This window comes from Schistocerca nitens, chromosome 3, assembly GCF_023898315.1.
Source record: "Schistocerca nitens isolate TAMUIC-IGC-003100 chromosome 3, iqSchNite1.1, whole genome shotgun sequence".
Taxonomy (NCBI): Eukaryota; Metazoa; Arthropoda; class Insecta; order Orthoptera; family Acrididae; genus Schistocerca; species Schistocerca nitens.
The window spans coordinates 79,854,263-79,870,390 of record NC_064616.1 but is presented as its reverse complement, the minus strand read 5'-3'; positions in this window follow the sequence as shown (position 1 = coordinate 79,870,390).

Here is a 16,128-nt window from a genome sequence, read left to right as displayed (position 1 = left end):
CATTTTCCAACTTTTACGACTGTTTGTTTCCATTCTGTTTTACTTCAAAAAGACCGAGTGATTGATGATGCGCCTGCGTCGTCCCGCACGCAAAAAGAAAAAAAGAAAAAAAAAAGTTGGTAGAGCACTAGTTCGCGAAAAGCAAAGGCCCCGGGTTCGAATCACGGTCTGGCACACAGTTTTAATCTGCCAAGAAGTTTCAATACAGAAGTATTTTCACTTATAATGAATGACTGGAGAAAAGTGAGTTAGACTGGAACAGTATGATTGTAGAAGGTTACAAGTTGGGGAATACCGTCAAGGAAACTTCACATGGATAATACGTACCAAAGTCAAGCTACTCGGGTAGCAGAGTACTTGTGGCGTGCACACGGGGGTTTTTTAGGCTAGGCAGTAGTGCGAGGTGTCCTGATGAACACTCACCAGTCGACGTGCAGGCAGGGAAATAAGGACGCACTCATTGTAAAGATACTTCAGCTATCAAGATATAAGCAGTAAATTTTCAGTGTTCGGAATAAAGTTCCTGAAGTAACTGCCCTCCAGGAAGCGTGTGGCGCGCAAATTATTCTCGGGACTGAGACCTGGCTGAACCCTGAGATAGGAAGTCTGAAATATTTAGTGAGGGTTGGAATGTGTATCGGAAAGACAGATTAGACACCGTTGGAGGTGGTGCCTTCATTGCAGTTGGCAAAAATATTGTGTCTACTGAGGTCGAAGTAGAGTGTAATTATGAAGTTATCTGGACACGTTTAACAGGGCTAGGGGAAATAAAGTTAATTGTGGGGTGTTATTACCGGCCATCAGGTTCCACCGTCACAGTTCTAGAATCATTCAAAGGGAGTCTACATTCTGTATCGCAGAAGTACCCGGATCATGCTATATTAGTAGGAGGCGACTTCAACCTACCTAGTATAGACTGGGATGTCTATGGATTCATTACAGGTGGTACAGACAAGCCGTCTTGTGAATTACTTTTGAACACATTATCCGAAAACTGTCTTGAGCAGCTAAATCGACAGCCAACGCGTAATGGAAATGTTTTAGATCTGGTAGCCACGAACAGACCAGACCTCATAGACGGTGTCAGTCTTGAGACAGGGATTAGTGATCATGATGTTGTCATTACGACTATGGTTACGAAAGTTAAAAAGTCGGTCAAGAAGGCTAGGAGAGTATTCTTACTAGAAAGAGCAGACAAGCAGTTGTTAGTATCCCACTTAGTAAATGAATCGACTTCATTTACTTCCGGTACGATGGAAGTGGAAGAATTATGGGCAAATTTTAAACACATTGTAAATCACGCATTGGACAAGTATGTGCCGAAAAAGTGGGTTACGGACGGAAAAGACCCACCGTGGTTTAACAGCGCAATTCGGAGAATGCTCAGGAAGCAAAGGCAGTTGCACTCGCGGTACTGGAAAGAACGGGAGAATGAGGACAGGCAAAAGTTAGTAGAGATTCGTGCTGTTGTAAAAAGAGCGATGCGCGAAGCATTCAACCATTACCACCGTCATACCTTAGCAAAACATCTTGCTAAAAACCCAAGGAAATTCTGGTCTTACGTAAAATCGGTAAGCGGGTCGAAGGCTTCCATCCAGTCACTCACTGACCAATCTGGCCTGGCAACGGAAGACAGCAAAACGAAAGCAGAAATTTTAAATTTAGCATTTGAGAAATCTTTCACGCAGGAGGATCGTACAAACATACCGCCGTTTGAGTCTCGTACAGATTCCCGTATGGAGGACATAGTGATAGACATCCCTGGGTTTGTGAAGCAGCTGAATGGATTGAAAATAAATAAATCACCAGGTCCTGAAGGGATTCCAATTCGGTTTTACAGAGAGTACTCTTCTGCATTGGCTCCTTACTTTGCTTGCATTTATCGCGAATCTCTTGCCCTACGTAAAGCCCCGAGCGACTGGAAAAAAGTGCAGGTGACGCCTGTATATAAGAAGGGTAGAAGGACGGATCCTCAAAATTACAGACCAATATCCTTAACATCGGTTTGTTGCAGGATTCTTGAACATATTCTCATTTCGAATATAATAAATTTCCTTGAGACAGAGAAGTTTCTGTCCGTGCATCAGCACGGCTTTAGAAAGCATCGCTCCTGCGAAACGCAACTCACCCTTTTTTTCACAGGATATCTTGCGAACCATGGATGAAGGGTACCAGACGGATGCCATATTCCTTGTCTTCCGGAAAGCGTTTGACTCGCTGCCTCACTGCAGACTCCTAACTAAGGTACGAGCATATGGGATTGGTTCCCAAGTATGTGAGTGGCTCGAAGACTTCTTAAGTAATAGAACCCAGTACGTTGTCCTCGATGGTGAGTGTTCATCGGAGGTGAGGGTATCATCTGGAGTGCCCCAGGGAAGTGTGGTAGCTCCGCTGTTGTTTTCTATTTACATAAATGATCTTTTGGATAGGATGGATAGCAATGCGCGGCTGTTTGCTGATGATGCTGTGGTGTACGGGAAGGTGTCGTTGAGTGACTGTAGGAGGATACAAGATGACTCCGACAGGATTTGTGACTGGTGTAAAGAATGGCAGCTAACTCTAAATATAGATAAATGTAAATTAATGCAGATGAATAGGAAAAAGAACCCTGTAATGTTTGAATACTCCATTAGTAGTGTAGCGCTTGACACAGTCACGTCGATTAAATATTTGGGCGTAACATTGCAGAGCGATATGAAGTGGTACAAGCATGTAATGGCAGTTGTGGGGAAGGCGGATGGTCGTCTTCGGTTCATTGGTAGAATTTTGGGAAGATGTGGTTCATCTGTAAAGGAGACCGCTTATAGAACGCTGGTGCGACCTATTCTTGAGTACTGCTAGAGCGTTTGGGATCCCTATCAGGTCGGATTGAGGGAGGACATAGAAGCAATTCAGAGGTGGGCTGCTAGATTTGTTACTGGTAGGTTTGATCATCACGCGAGTGTTACGGAAATGCTTCAGGAATTCGGGTGGGAGTCTCTAGAGGAAAGGAGGCGTTCTTTTCGTGAATCGCTACTGAGGAAATTTGGAGAACCAGCATTTGAGGCTGACTGCAGTACAATATTACTGCCGCCAACATACATTTCGCGGAAAGACCACAAGGAAAAGATAAGAGAGATTAGGCCTCGTACAGAGGCATATATTCAGTCATTTTTCCCTCGTTCTGTTTGGGAGTGGAACAGGGAGAGAAGGTGCTAGTTGTGGTACGAGGTACCCTCCGCCACGCGCCGTATGGTGGATTGCGGAGTATGTATGTAGATGTAGAAGTCCACTGATAGGGATGTTATCACGAAGAAAAAGGTTAAGGGAAGCACTAAACTAAATCATATCTTTGGTAAGATTAAAAAATTGGCTTCTAGAGACTTCTGAATTCTAAAGCATACGGTAACAACCACATACCACGTACATATCAACAGTTGCAAAGGAATATCATTATTACTCGACTACAGAACTCATCGCTTTTCACAGTCGTGCTGCTTTCCAGAAACTCGTGTCCACGAAGCATGTGAACTTGAAATGCTGAATTACCCTACTCACAGTCCCAATCTGAATCATACTGAACATGGAACTCGGCTGCATGCCGGATCAAAATTCAAAAACCCTGACAACTGTTCGCTATGTTTCAGGAAGAACGGAAATAAACTCTGCCTTCATCATAACAGAACCTAGCGGAAGGTTTTGCTCGCTGTAAAAAAAAAGTGGATGTCCAGAGACTTTTTGGCACAGAGATGGAGAGAGCTGCCTACAAGGTGTAACAAAAAGTATGGCACCAATTTCAGGATACATTCCTCAGATCGCATTATGTCACATGAACATGGGTTCGGAAACATTCTCTTTCCGTGTTACAGCTCATTTTCTCCAGCACATCAGTCATGAGAAACACACAAGAACAGAACGTTAGAATCATAGGAATCATGGGGAACATGCACCCTTGGTGACATCTGGTTACGTTATGCACCACTAGTGTTTTGTTTTATATGTCCCAGTTGCCATGCGACCTAAGTCATTGCTTGTTTACAGGTAACATCAACTGGTCCAGCGGTCAGTATGACCGTTGCAAGCACACGGGTTATACGTAGCGTTAATCACAGACTTGGCTCGTTGCAGTGGCAATGAACACCAGCTCGGTTCCGCCTGTCGCGGCATTCGGACGTTCTCCCTAGTGCGCTCTGTGTGGTCATGCTTTATTTACGTTTCGCGAACGAGTGTGGCGCTTTGTACTCTTCGCGCTGTTCCTCGTATTTCCTTGTTTATACCGTCGATTTTCGAGGAGAATCGTTTACGTGCAGAGTAGCGTACGACATATCGTGTGTTCAAAATGTTCAAATGTGTGTGAAATCTTATGGGACTTAATTGCTAAGGTCATCAGTCCCTAAGCTTACACATTACAAATGGTTCAAATGGCTCTGAGCACTATGCGACTTAACTTCTGAGGTCATCAGTCGCCTAGAACTTAGAACTAATTAAACCTAACTAACCTAAGGACATCACACACATCCATGCCCGAGGCAGGATTCGAACCTGCGACCGTAGCGGTCACTCGGCTCCAGACTGTAGCGCCTAGAACCGCACTGCCACTCCGGCCGGCTTACACAGTACTGAACCTAAATTATCCTAAGGACAAACACATACACCCATGCCCGAGGGAGGACTCGAACCTCCGCCGGGACCAGCCGCACAGTCCATGACTGCAGCGTCCGAGACCGCTCGGCTAATCCCGCGCGGCCCCATATCGTGTGTGTTTTCTTCATCACACGTTCGCGGCTGTAGTGCTGTATAGTTTACAGTAAAGCGGCCGATCCCCTGATACGGGTCTGGTCATACACTCGGCACCATAAATCTGCCATCAGCACGCACCGACACACGTTCCGTTGCTACCGATGTTCGACAACCATACAACCATGGTGAGATCGAACAGAGATCCACTCTCGGATACGCAGATTCTTCAGCATCAGCAGCAGCAGCAACAACAACAACAACAGCAGGAAATACAACATCAACCCGAACAGCAGTTTCTGCACTACCATCATCAACAGTTGCAGTTTCAGCAGCAACAACTGGCTTAACAGCAGCAGTTTCAATTGTTGCAGCTACAACAACAGAAACTCCAGCAACATCACAACCTACAACAACAGTTGCATCAGGTTAGTCAGCGAGTTAGCCATCCCAGCGACGCTTCCAGCTTCGAGCTTGAAGCCAGGGCAGCTGCAAGTCAAGAGCAGGAAAGTGGTCCCATTAGTAAACGGCTGTGTGTCGACTCACCTCCTGTCCCAGACTGTGATATGCATGAGTTACCGGGTTCGGATCCCCCTTCTAGGAATTGTTCAATGCAGACAACCTCAGAATGCTCTCAGAGTCAACTGCTGACTTCCACTGCTGCGGTCGTATGGCCTAGTGTTAAAAATCGGTACAGTCGATCAGATGCAAGCCCCTATATTGTCTTTGTGGGTAGCTTAGATAAGAACGTTGGCAAACTCCACCATATGTCGGTAGGCAAGTTATTATTTTCTTATAACTCTCATCTCAAGTATCACATTGTTGAAATTAGTTCGTCGGTCAGAAACAGAGTCAAGATAAAACTGAAAACAACTGCGTCTGCAAAACACTTTGATAGAAGACCCTGTTTTCAAAGATGGTAAGTTTGATGTCTATATTACCAACTTCCTGCTCCATACATATGGCATTATTGGCGATATTGATATCAGCATGACTGACAAGGAGATCGTAGACGTAATGGAGACCATATATCCTGTCGTAAGTATCAAACGATACATTACGGAACATCATTCCCATCCTGAACAAACGGTAGCCGGCCACTGTGGCCGAGCGGTTCTAGGCGCTTCAGTCCGGAACCGCGCTGCTGCTATGGTCGCAGGTTCGAATCCTGTCTCTGGCATGGATGTGTGTTATGCCCTTAGGTTGGTTAGGTTTAAGGAGTTCTAAGTCTAGGGGTCTGATGACGTCAGATATTAAGTCTCATAGTGCTTAGAGCCATTTGAACCTGAAAGAATGGTACCGATTCCAGTCTGTCTGATGGTGTTTCGCTCCCAGGCACTGCCCTCCCATGTTGCTTTTCTGAAGACACGTTGTCCACTGAAATCGTACGTCGCTCCATTTATCCAATGTCGAAAGTGTTGGCGTTTTCATCATCGGGCAGGACAATGTAGAAGTCATTCTCGGTGCGGCAAGTGCTGTGGCCCACACCCAGCGGATTCATGTAGGGAGCCGTTTCCGTGTTTGAACTGCACTGGTCCGCACCCAGTGACAGACCGTTCATGCGCGGTCTCTCTCCATGAAAAAAAGGTCCAACGTGAAAAAGCCTACGCCACGTCGGGAAGGGTAATTGGTAGCCCCCAGCTCTCATACTACGCTGCTCTTCCCAAGGCTCCTAGCTCCCCAAACCCCTTGGATTTCCCGCCTCTACCTCCAAAGTGTTCACCCCAACCAGTAGTCGCTTTATGAGATCCTTCTACGCAACTAACGCCGCCACCAGTCTCGCCCCTGTTAGGCTCTCTCCCTTAGCGTACCACACATCATCAACGTGACTTCCAGTTGGCAGATAGATCGGGTGTTATCTCTGACACAGGAGGTTCATCGAAATGGAGTGTCCCTAGGCCAGTCTGGCGACAGGGATTCTCAGACATTCGTCACTAATATTCTGTCTCTCAGCATCTCCCCCAAGCCCCACTACCACCCAACCCATATCCTCCACACTACAGTCAACAACCGCCGCTACTTTGTAATAATAGCTAGTGTGTCATCGAAAAGATTATCTCTTATCATGCACCTCTTGGAAGACGCGAAGACACAGCCACGTGGCACTTTACAGATACAACCTCTACAACAACGATTAATGACCCTACCTACGCCTAGCAGCTGTGGTGGGCTTTAGGCTCTTTCAATGGAATGGACGATCTGCGATTTCCAATAAATGTGTCCTTCAGTAAGAGCTATGGGCGTGGAAGATAGCAGTGGCTACCATCTCAGAGACGTGGTTCAACTGGGTTCTGTTGTTTGCTTTCGAGGATACTAGGTTTATCGCCAGGTCAGAAAAGATGGTCGAGGTGGTGTCGCCCTCTTTGTTAATAATGGACTGTGTCACACCCCAGAACAGATATCCCACGAGGCTATCGATGGTCTTCAAGTGATAGCAGCCAGGCTATCTACTCCAATCGGTCGCAAAACCATTGTGGCTCTTTACAGCCAGCCAATGGCTTGAAGAATGGTATGCACTGGTTCGGCAGTTGGGACCTTCATTCTTATTTAGTGGGGATTTTAACGCATACAACAGACTGTGGGTCTCTACCTGTAATGATAGGTTGGATGACGGGATCCTTGAGATTCTCGATGAGTTCAGTCTTATCCCCCTCAATGATGTATCCCCTACATTTCATCCGTTATCTGGACAGAGATTCTCAGCCGTTGATTTGACTCTGTATTCGGTGTCTTTTTTTTATGTGAACTACTCTTCCCTATCCTATGGGATCTAATAACTATCCTCTTCTTATGTCAACTTTCACTGCAAAGCCTATGATGGCCTATAAGCAATGTCGTAAATGGAACGTTATGCATGCAGATTGGTCATGGTATGACACACTAATGAATGCCCAGCTATCGTCATACCTGACTGTGGTGTCCACGCCAGGAAGGTACATTATGTTTAGGAATTACGTCAATATAGCAGCACCGCATTCTATTCCACAGAAGACCATGATGACTCGCACCAGCTGATCCCCAGTTCCCTAGTGGGACCCACAATGTTCACATTGGGTGGCGCAGCGGAGACTGGCTTGCAGTTGTCTTAAGCAGCATACCACGTAGGAGAACTACACTCCTGGAAATGGAAAAAAGAACACATTGACACCGGTGTGTCAGACCCACCATACTTGCTCCGGACACTGCGAGAGGGCTGTACAAGCAATGATCACACGCACGGCACAGCGGACACACCAGGAACCGCGGTGTTGGCCGCCGAATGGCGCTAGCTGCGCAGCATTTGTGCACCGCCGCCGTCAGTGTCAGCCAGTTTGCCGTGGCATACGGAGCTCCATCGCAGTCTTTAACACTGGTAGCATGCCGCGACAGCGTGGACGTGAACCGTATGTGCAGTTGACGGACTTTGAGCGAGGGCGTATAGTGGGCATGCGGGAGGCCGGGTGGACGTACTGCCGAATTGCTCAACACGTGGGGCGTGAGGTCTCCACAGTACATCGATGTTGTCGCCAGTGGTCGGCGGAAGGTGCACGTGCCCGTCGACCTGGGACCGGACCGCAGCGACGCACGGATGCATGCCAAGACCGTAGGATCCTACGCAGTGCCGTAGGGGACCGCACCGCCCTTCCCAGCAAATTAGGGACACTGTTGCTCCTGGGGTATCGGCGAGGACCATTCGCAACCGTCTCCATGAAGCTGGGCTACGGTCCCGCACACCGTTAGGCCGTCTTCCGCTCACGCCCCAACATCGTGCAGCCCGCCTCCAGTGGTGTCGCGACAGGCGTGAATGGAGGGACGAATGGAGACGTGTCGTCTTCAGCGATGAGAGTCGCTTCTGCCTTGGTGCCAATGATGGTCGTATGCGTGTTTGGCGCCGTGCAGGTGAGCGCCACAATCAGGACTGCATACGACCGAGGCACACAGGGCCAACACCCGGCATCATGGTGTGGGGAGCGATCTCCTACACTGGCCGTACACCACTGGTGATCGTCGAGGGGACACTGAATAGTGCACGGTATATCCAAACCGTCATCGAACCCATCGTTCTACCATTCCTAGACCGGCAAGGGTACTTGCTGTTCCAACAGGACAATGCACGTCCGCATGTATCCCGTGCCACCCAACGTGCTGTAGAAGGTGTAAGTCAACTACCCTGGGCAGCAAGATCTCCGGATCTGTCCCCCATTGATCATGTTTGGGACTGGATGAAGCGTCGTCTCACGCGGTCTGCACGTCCAGCACGAACGCTGGTCCAACTGAGGCGCCAGGTGGAAATGGCATGGCAAGCCGTTCCACAGGACTACATCCAGCATCTCTACGATCGTCTCCATGGGAGAATAGCAGCCTGCATTGCTGCGAAAGGTGGATATACACTGTACTAGTGCCGACATTGTGCATGCTCTGTTGCCTGTGTCTATGTGCCTGTGGTTCTGTTAGTGTGATCATGTGATGTATCTGACCCCAGGAATGTGTCAATAAAGTTTCCCCTTCCTGGGACAATGAATTCACGGTGTTCTTATTTCAATTTCCAGGAGTGTATGTTGCCTACAAACGGATGGGTCCGCAGCTCGTGGTCTCGAGGTAGCGTTCTCGCTTCCCGAGCACGGGGTCCCGGGTTCGATTCCCGGCAGGGTCAGGGATTTTCTCTGCCTCGTGATGACTGGGTGTTGTTAGGTTAGTTAGGTTTAAGTAGTTCTAAGTTCTAGGGGACTGATGACCATAGCTGTTAAATCCCATAGTGCTCAGAGCCATTTGAACAAACGGATGGATGCGTCCATTAAGCGCTTTCTCAAGCCCACTGGAGGAAGTTCTGCGAACAACTATCCGTGCACACTCCTGTTGGACACATTTGGTCTATGGTGAACTCTCTCAAACGGAAGCTTGTACCTCCCAAGCGGTTGCAGATCTGGATAGATGAGTTTGCCGCCATTGTAACACCTCCAAATGCCATGCAGGAACCCACTGATCTCGCGGCGACAGATGCCACTGCCAATCTACAAGACGGTTTAACCACACCATTCTCTCTTGCTGAACTCCACAGCGCCCTGACGTCCTCATTAGACACATCGCCTGTCTACGACCAGATCAACTACTCCATGATTTTTAATTTGTCTGACGATGCAAAATATGTTCTTGTGAACATCCTCAAGAACATCTGGAGGGATGGGGCATTCCCGATGAATGGAAGATTCAGATATTGGTGCAGATATTGAACGTGGGAAAGACCCTGGTAAAGCGACATCGTGTCACACTATTGCACTGTCGTCCTGCATATGTAAGACATTCGAACGTCTACCTCAACTTTCGCATAGAATGGTGGTTGGAACATAAGACGTGCCCCGCAAATATAAAACGGCTTCCGTAAGGACAGAAATAATTATGATAATATTACTTTGCTTGGATATTGAAAACACGTTAGTAGGGGGACAAATGGGGTGTCACCCTAAAGTATCTTTATCCAAGATGGCGGCGATGACCCCATCCAAGATGGCGGCCGTGATGTCATCTGATGACGTCATCCAAGATAGCTGCTTTTGGCGGGAAATTTGAATTTTGGCAGGAAGACAGATCAATAGGGCTACCTCCACTAACCTAACCCTCCCCCTCCCCTCCCCTAGAACAAGAAAATTGCCGGAAGTTCAAATTCCATCAGGACAATGCAACACACCTCTACTCACCTAAGAAAATGGCGGGAAAATAGGTCCCTTGGGTTTCCTCCACTAGCCTCTTCCTATGGATTGGCGGGAAAATGACTCAGCCTGTGCTGGGCTGTTGGAGAGAAGAAGGGATGTACTTTATTTATTTTGGGACAATTTATTTAGGGGTGGATTTTGAGAAATAGTATATTTATTACACTGATACAAAACACACGCTCTGACATGCTTATGGTCACGCTACACAGCCTACAGACGTGTAAACTACTCCTAACTTACCGAAATAACCCATGTATAATGCAGTGCAGACACACTTGCTAATTGTAAACTGTCGAAATAATGCACTGCACAGCATACAGACCTGAAAACAACTAGTAAATCATGCAATACATTTGTGTCCAGAGAGCCAACCAACTCGTAAATTGACAAAATAATGATCCATCTAAACACCCTGCAAACACACTTGCTAATCATCAACTGTTGAAACATGCACCAGCCTCTATTTAAACAATTTTAGGCACTACCATCATCCAGCGTGTTCGCCATGGGGTCCGGAGTCAAACTGACCTAGTACACAGTACTACCACCACAGGGCACTGTCATCCATTCCTTGGCCGGTCGTTGTGGCCGAGCGGTTCTAGGCGTTTCAGTCGAGAACTGCGGGACTGCTACGGTCACAGGATCGAATCCTGCATTGGGCATGGATGTGTGTGATGTCCTTAGGTTAGTTAGGTTTAAGTAGTTCTAAGTTCTATGAGACTGATGACCTTAGATGTTAAGTCCCATAGTGCTCAGAGCCATTTGAACCATCCATTCCATGACGTAATCCAAGATGGCGGGAGAAAATGGAGGGATACAGTGTGGTTGGCATGGGGTCCAGAGGCCCACTCACCCAGTACACAGTACAGCCACCAGAGGACACTGTCGTCTGTTCAGTGATGTAACCCAAGATGGCGGTCTGGAGGTGAAAATGACTCAGCTTGCAATGTGACGCTTGAGAGAGGAAGGAGTGTACTTTATTTATTTTGGAACAAATTATTTAATGATGGATTTTAGATAGTACATTTATCACACTGATACAAAACACACGCTCTGACATGCTTGGGGTCATGCCACACAGCCTACAGACCTGTAAACTACTCATATATTATTGAAATAACGCTCTGCAGACACGCAAATAACTCCTAATTACCGAAATATTTCAGTACACAGCACACAGACATGCAAACACCTCCCAAATAATGCAGTACACTGATGTGCAGACACAAAAACAACTCGTAAACTGTCAAAATAATGCATAGCACAGCCAACAGACCTGCTCGCAAAATAATGCAACAGACACGCAAACTATGTGCGCAGGCACCGCCTGCCGCCCCCTGTCCACTGGACCACACAAGAGGCTACTGCACATGCTCCCAGATGTCAGGATGCACCAGCAGCCGACAAGCCATGCACAGGTGCTCATTCGGGTCCCTCAAGCATGAGGCAGTGGCATCCCTTACAGACTTGACACCTGAGAAATTCCTCTTGAAATACGTGATCACCTAGGCACTGCTGCCGATGTGACCGGACGGGGTCAAATACCTACACTCCTGGAAATGGAAAAAAGAACACATTGACACCGGTGTGTCAGACCCACCATACTTGCTCCGGACACTGCGAGAGGGCTGTACAAGCAATGATCACACGCACGGCACAGCGGACACACCAGGAACCGCGGTGTTGGCCGCCGAATGGCGCTAGCTGCGCAGCATTTGTGCACCGCCGCCGTCAGTGTCAGCCAGTTTGCCGTGGCATACGGAGCTCCATCGCAGTCTTTAACACTGGTAGCATGCCGCGACAGCGTGGACGTGAACCGTATGTGCAGTTGACGGACTTTGAGCGAGGGCATATAGTGGGCATGCGGGAGGCCGGGTGGACGTACTGCCGAATTGCTCAACACGTGGGGCGTGAGGTCTCCACAGTACATCGATGTTGTCGCCAGTGGACGGCGGAAGGTGCACGTGCCCGTCGACCTGGGACCGGACCGCAGCGACGCACGGATGCATGCCAAGACCGTAGGATCCTACGCAGTGCCGTAGGGGACCGCACCGCCACTTCCCAGCAAATTAGGGACACTGTTGCTCCTGGGGTATCGGCGAGGACCATTCGCAACCGTCTCCATGAAGCTGGGCTACGGTCCCGCACACCGTTAGGCCGTCTTCCGCTCACGCCCCAACATCGTGCAGCCCGCCTCCAGTGGTGTCGCGACAGGCGTGAATGGAGGGACGAATGGAGACGTGTCGTCTTCAGCGATGAGAGTCGCTTCTGCCTTGGTGCCAATGATGGTCGTATGCGTGTTTGGCGCCGTGCAGGTGAGCGCCACAATCAGGACTGCATACGACCGAGGCACACAGGGCCAACACCCGGCATCATGGTGTGGGGAGCGATCTCCTACACTGGCCGTACACCACTGGTGATCGTCGAGGGGACACTGAATAGTGCACGGTACATCCAAACCGTCATCGAACCCATCGTTCTACCATTCCTAGACCGGCAAGGGAACTTGCTGTTCCAACAGGACAATGCACGTCCGCATGTATCCCGTGCCACCCAACGTGCTCTAGAAGGTGTAAGTCAACTAACCTGGCCAGCAAGATCTCCGGATCTGTCCCCCATTGAGCATGTTTGGGACTGGATGAAGCGTCGTCTCACGCGGTCTGCACGTCCAGCACGAACGCTGGTCCAACTGAGGCGCCAGGTGGAAATGGCATGGCAAGCCGTTCCACAGGACTACATCCAGCATCTCTACGATCGTCTCCATGGGAGAATAGCAGCCTGCATTGCTGCGAAAGGTGGATATACACTGTACTAGTGCCGACATTGTGCATGCTCTGTTGCCTGTGTCTATGTGCCTGTGGTTTTGTCAGTGTGATCATGTGATGTATCTGACCCCAGGAACGTGTCAATAAAGTTTCCCCTTCCTGGGACAATGAATTCACGGTGTTCTTATTTCAATTTCCAGGAGTGTATTTGCAGAGCACTGATGCTCCAAGGGCGAGGGCGCGTCGTCACCGCCACGAGCCACCACCGGACGCAGCTAGCGCGAGCCATTGCTCTCATGCCACTGCTGCATACAACGAGCAGGTGAAAGTTGGGTCTACTTTCGGGTATACAGTTAGAGTTCTTCCAGTGTTATACAGACGTCACAGAACTCCAAGGCGTGCTCACGCTGGTCCCAGACATGAGACGCCTCTGGGCAGCACGTGTGTTTACCGTTGCTGATATGATATCTGCGGATAATGATGGCACAGAATAGCGTAGGGTGCACTGTTCCTAGCAATCCTAATGGGACATGCAAGCTGCGTCTAGCTGTACATGCGTACCCAGCGTGGCTGACAATCATGCGAAACATTCATCCTGCTATCAATATACGTCTCAGAAACGTTAAATGTTTTCACCGCGAAAGAACTGTGCAAGCTTGCGAAAACACCATTACTCATAAAAGCATTCTTGTTGTTTGGAGAGAGAGGACTCTCTAAGCACAAACGGGTTGGGGGAATCAGAACAATTACAGAAACAGAATTCGAAGCACTGTCGTACAGAATAGAAAATAATGGCCAGAATTTTTGGTATCCTACAGCTACAGGTCTGAAGATGTCCTAATGCCACAGTGGTGAATGAGTGACGGCATCCCTGCGAGAGATGGATGGTCTGCTTCAACTTGTCCTTAAACACTTGCTTTCTCAGAACACACTGTTCATATCTTGCCTCCATCTTGTTCGAATCAGTCTGTAGACGCTCCTAGTACAACGGATGTCTTGTGAATGAATACAGCTTTATGATTATATTTTGTACAGATCTCCATATTGCACCGACAATTAAACCATGCAAAGTGGCCTTCATATCGTCAGATACGGAAAGACTCTTACTGAGTTACACTGCTCTCCCACTGAGGACAGGAGCTTGAATATTAGAGTGTGAAAAAGATCTCCAACCCAGCAATAAATCACCGCATGCTGTGTCTATGTAGTAAACATACAATTCATATCCTGCGCCATACAAAATCAGCTCTTTTAAGTCATTTGTACATATACTGTGAAGACAGACATCACCGTATACACTCCTCACAGCGCTAGATATTTCCCTACGAGGTCGGCAGTCATCCAGCCCCAACAGGTGACTAGAGCGTCCTCAGCGGACTGAAGTCACCCTCAGAACTGTTCTACAAATTGGGGCTCGTTCCCCCTCGGCACAAACGCGTTACTGTTTGTGGTCTGGCCCTGCTTGCTTGCTTTTTCTACACGCATCTCCAGACTCTGGAATTACAAGAACACACGTATTTTCGCATGGTTTGCCATAATATTATACCATTTTCGCGGTACTTCTCGATATCAAGCTCACAGCAGTACCCTACTGACAGCTGGCGCAACATAATTTCGAAGGTATAGACTGAAAATTATTTCTCTACAAACCCGAAGGTTTAGCTAGGTGGGGTGTGCTGTAAACCACTGACTAACTAGAAACTTGTCACGTCTGTGAAGGCATTTACGCGGAAACTCGAAAAAACTAGAGAAAACTGATATTTCCACTCACTAATACCGCTGCCAGTGACGTAGCAGATTCCAAATCATCCCTATAATTTACAAGATGAACTAAGATGTTTCTGACGTCTAGAGAACCAGCAAACGTGTCTTCCACATGTTAGATGCACACACCACCATCGACCTTCTCTCAACTAAATAAAGGCGCCAAATATGCAGAAGCAATTTACATGGGAGGGAATAACGGTCCAGCGAAAACACATCTCCATATTCAATCTTCTCAAATTTCCACACAATCACGAAAGCTATCCAACACATACTAAGTATTAGTTTGCTATTCAGTCGTCTAGATAACAACACGGTTATGCCATCTACATTTCTACACTCCAACAGGCTTCTCCATTCAGACAGCTCCTACCGTTAACGAGAAACATGAATCATCCCCACACAGGTCACTGGCACTACGAGCCAAGCACGCACACGTAGAATCATCATGCTATGAAATCGGTCACGTATATATTTTATCCCTGTACGTACAACTCAATGTTACGATCGCCGTCTCAGCTGAACGATATTCGACAATGAGCGAAGTATTGAAAATACAAACCAGTTGACGGCTGTGGCTCTGGAAATAGAAATATCAGTTCTGGTCTTATGACTTGAGATACTCTTCCCTGTGCTATCACAGTGCTCGACGTCAAATCCATACCTTCCTTACAACTAGACATGGTCATTTCCTTTGCACATCTTGGAACACAAACACATACTTTATAAGCCCGATGCTCAAAGCAAACCTAATACGCACCTCCTACTACTAAGTATAATACTTCAGCAATGACTGATTTCTGGCGATATGAAATAATTCTGACCGAAAATAATTGATGGGTGGACATGTCTCATATGTTTTTCTTGCAAGTGCTACCACCGTGTCTCAAAAAGGGAGGTTTAATAGTCTTAGAAACCACCAGATGTTAAAAAAAAAAAAAAACGATCCCGACAACTACTATATGTTACTGTCACAAGCGGTATTGGTTCTACATGTGCACACATGTACCACGCTGGGTATGAGTGCACAGCAAGACGCAGCTTGCATGTCCCGTTAGGATCGCTAGGAACAATGCACCCTGTGCTATTCTGTGACGTCAGTATCCAAAGGTATCGCATCAGCAATGGTAAACACACATGCTGCCCAGAGGCTTCTGGACTATGGGGCCGACGTGAGTGCGCCTTGGAGTTCT